This window comes from Gekko japonicus, unplaced genomic scaffold (genome assembly GCF_001447785.1).
Source record: "Gekko japonicus isolate JY-2015 unplaced genomic scaffold, Gekko_japonicus_V1.1 scaffold4636, whole genome shotgun sequence".
Lineage (NCBI taxonomy): Eukaryota > Metazoa > Chordata > Lepidosauria > Squamata > Gekkonidae > Gekko > Gekko japonicus.
The window spans coordinates 3014-6998 of record NW_015175512.1 but is presented as its reverse complement, the minus strand read 5'-3'; the positions used below and the strand labels follow the sequence as shown (position 1 = coordinate 6998).

At 48.2% G+C, this 3985-nt stretch overlaps 1 protein-coding gene across 1 annotated transcript in view; it reads right to left on the bottom strand.

The window, feature by feature from the left end:
- Positions 1-3985, bottom strand: part of LOC107122875 (neuronal acetylcholine receptor subunit alpha-4) — a gene marked incomplete at its 3' end in the record, with an annotated part of 72742 nt that overhangs the window by 68070 nt on the left and 687 nt on the right. The gene's annotated exons all lie outside the window — the stretch shown is intronic.

Here is a 3985-nt window from a genome sequence, read left to right as displayed (position 1 = left end):
GGGGGGGGGGGGGGGATCCCAAGCATGGCCTCTGAAGATGACCAAAATGACTGGGCAGGTTCGTATGGGATTAGGCAACTCATAAGTCATGCTGGCCCCAAGTTGTAAAGGATTCTACGATTAATGATGACAACTTGAATGAGGCCTAGAAGCAGATTGGGAGCCAGTATAGGTAGGACAAGACTGGAGCAATATGGTTCCCATGACCCACCCCAGTCAGAATTCTGGCCACAGCATTCTGCACTAAAGACAGCTTCCGGACACTCTTCAAGGGCAGCCCTATGTAGAGCACATTGCAGTAGTCTAACCTAGATGTTACCTGGGCCTGCATTGCCAAACCAAGATCATTTTCACCCAGGAAAACGTAAAGTTGGTTAAATGAACCCCTGACCACCAAGGCCTCCTGCTTTCCCAGAAGAAAGCCTGGGCCTGTTAGCACCCCCTCCAAACGATATTTATGCTAGAATGCCTGCTTTAGAAATTCCCAGCCATGAGATGATAAATCTTAATCTTTTACTAGAAAAGGAGGACAGAATACACTATTACCAGAAGGCATGCGGTAGACGTCGTCTAGATTTCCCAGTAAGCGTCAGAATATTCTTCGCATTTCCTGACATTTCCCATCGGCCTCCTAAAATCTTAATGAGTATTGCCAAATGTCAATATTCCGACATTCGTTGGAACGTTCTCTTCCTAGACGTAAAATACTGGGAACCATCCAGCGTACACTAAAGCCCACCAAAATCAATATCCTCGAGAGTGATTAACTGTGCATTGGATTGTGGCCGCTGTGTATCCTGGAACAGATTCTATTTGGGGTGGTTTTTCCCCCCCCTAGCAAAGAGTATAACATTTTTTCCCTTCCCTTCAACTCTTAAGTCTACTCCCAATTAGCTTTCCGGTTACTCAAGGTCCTATACATAATACATGACGGAGCAGTCTGGTGCAAAGATCAAATGAGCAGTCATCTGGAATGAGCTCTTTAACTCTTGAAAGACTTCTTCTGCTTGTGAGACATCAACAAACGCCATGTCAATAAAACCAAGTGCGTGCCCTACCACAGCATCTGGCATTATCTTTATATTACCCAACAGCCCGGGTGGATCAGACCAATAATCCATCTAGTCCAGCATCCTGTCTCACACAGTGGACAACCAGTTCCTCTGGAGGGCCAACAGCAGGGCAGAGAGGCCGAGGCCTTCATAAGAACATCAGAAGAGCCCTGCTGGATCAGACCAGGGGTCCATCTAGTCCAGCATCCTGTCTCACACAGTGGCCAACCAGTTCCTCTGGAGGGCCAACAGCAGGGCAGAGAGGCCGAGGCCTTCATAAGAACATCAGAAGAGCCCTGCTGGATCAGACCAGTGGTCCATCTAGTCCAGCATCACACAGTGGCCAACCAGTTCCTCTGGAGGGCCAACAGCAGGGCAGAGAGGCCGAGGCCTTCATAAGAACATCAGAAGAGCCCTGCTGGATCAGACCAGTGGTCCATCTAGTCCAGCATCCTGTCTCACACAGTGGCCAACCAGTTCCTCTGGAGGGCCAACAGCAGGGCAGAGAGGCCGAGGCCTTCATAAGAACATCAGAAGAGACCTGCTGGATCACACCAGTGGTCCATCTAGTCCAGCATCCTGTCTCACACAGTGGCCAACCAGTTCCTCTGGAGGGCCAACAGCAGGGCAGAGAGGCCGAGGCCTTCATAAGAACATCAGAAGAGCCCTGCTGGATCAGACCAGTGGTCCATCTAGTCCAGCCTCCTGTCTCACACATTGGCCAACCAGTTCCTCTGGAGGGCCAACAGCAGGGCACAGAGGCCAAGGCCTTCATAAGAACATCAGAAGAGCCCTGCTGGATCAGACCAGTGGTCCATCTAGTCTAGCACTCTTCCCACACAGAGGCCAACCAGTTCCTCTGGAGTGCCAACAACAGGGCACAGAGGCCAAGGCCTTCCCCTGATGTTGCCTCCTGGCTTTGGGATTCAGAGGATTAGTGCCTCTGAATGTGGAGGTTCCCCTCAGTCACCATGGCTAGTCGCCACTGATAGAACTCTCCTCCATGAATCTATCTAATCCCCTTTTAAAGCTGTATATCCCTGTGGCCATCACTACATCCTCTGGCAGCGAATTCCATGTTTTAATCACCCTCTGTGTAAAGTAGTACGTCTTTTTGTCCGTCCTGAACCTACTGCCCATCAGCTTCTTTGGATGCCCTCAAGTTCTAGCCCGTTTGGGTTTCTACCTGCACATTGCCAGATCCAAGCATTTGCCTGAAGACACCTGAGACCTTCGGCATCCAAGACAGACACTCTAACACTACGCCACAGCCCGTTCTAGTTTCAATGCCGCGCAAAAGCATCTGGTGTTCTGTTGATCCCATCCTGATTTCACACTCTTAGGGATCCTCGTTTACAGCGGGATCAATGCCCAGTATTCCACAAGGGAAGCCCAATTCTGCTAGCTCGCCAACAAAGAATGCAAATCGCAGCAAACGTACAAATCGCCCTGACCTGGATTACCCAGCCCAGCCCAATCTCATCAGATCTAAGCAGGGTCGGCCCTGGTTAGTACTTGGGTGGGAGGCCACAGAGGACGTCCAGGGTTGCTACACAGAGGCAGGCAAGGGCAAACCACCTCTGAACGTCTCTTCATCCAAAAACCTTACAAGATCGTCATGCTGGCCGCAACGTGTCACTTTCCACCCATTATCTGTGGTCGGAAACAACTGTACCAACTGTTTCATTAACAGCCACGGAGACTGCATTTGGGGAAGCTCAAAACCCTTTGTCCTTTTATTCAGCCCAGCCACTAGTGTCATCAAGCCTCCAGGTGGGTCCCGGAGATCTCCCAAAATTACAAGAGCCATTCCCCTGGAGAAAATGACTGCTTTGGAGGGTGAACTCTATGGCATTATATCGAATAACTGAATCACAGAGTTGGACGGGGGCCATATGGGCCACTTATCCCCACCCCCTGCTGAATGCGGGATCAGCCGAAAGCACCCCTGACCAGTGCTTGTCCAGCTGCTGCTTAGAGACTTCCAGGGAGGGGGAGCTCACCACCTCCCCAGGCAGCAGATTCCACTGTGGCACAACTCTTTTTTTTTTTTTAATCTTTCAGGACCAACAAAGGTTTATTCAAGGTATGAGGTTTCATGTGCATGCACACTTTATCAAACACATTAGAATGGCAGGCAAGGTTCAAACGTATAGCCAGAGAATGAACAGCAAATTAACATGCAACATGATGATGATCAAGATATGCAAAGTGACACTAAATAACAAGTTAAGGTTATAAGGTCAACATTTGTAAAGCAATAATTTATGTTTATTTATTTATCAAACTTATACCCCACCCTCCCCTTAAACTAGTAGAAAAATGTCTAAAGGTGTCTTTTCTAGTTGTGGGTAGTGACTGGGAATCTTCATTCTCTCCTGTCAGACATGGAGGGCACTTAACACTACCTCCCCTTCCAAAAAATGCTGTTGACCCTGTCAAAACTTAATTCAGAGCAGGCAAAAGAATAAATAGGAATAAATCTGACATCAAAAATAACAACATTCAGAAACCAGTGGGAGACCACTTTAATTTTCCATGACATTCCATTGCTGACCAATGTGTGGCAGTCCTTAAACAGAGAAGTTTCAGGGGCAACTATCTGACCATGACTTCATTCACAGATTCTGACCAGTGCCCTACCAGGGCTGAATAGGGACATAGGATTCTTATCTCACTGCAGATGCTAATTTTCTGCCAGTAAGCATTTCTCTCTGCTTTAATCAAGCTGATTGCATTGTACCTCTGCATCCTGACTCCTTTCTTTTCCTTCCGCCTTCAGACTGAGATATAAGGACTCATGGATCTCCATTCCTGCTTGGATCTGATGAAGGAAACTTTGCCTCTCGAAAACTCATACCCCCCCAAAAAAACTTGCTGGTCTCTGAGGTGCTACTGGATTGGAATATAGCTATTCTATTTCACGCCAACAT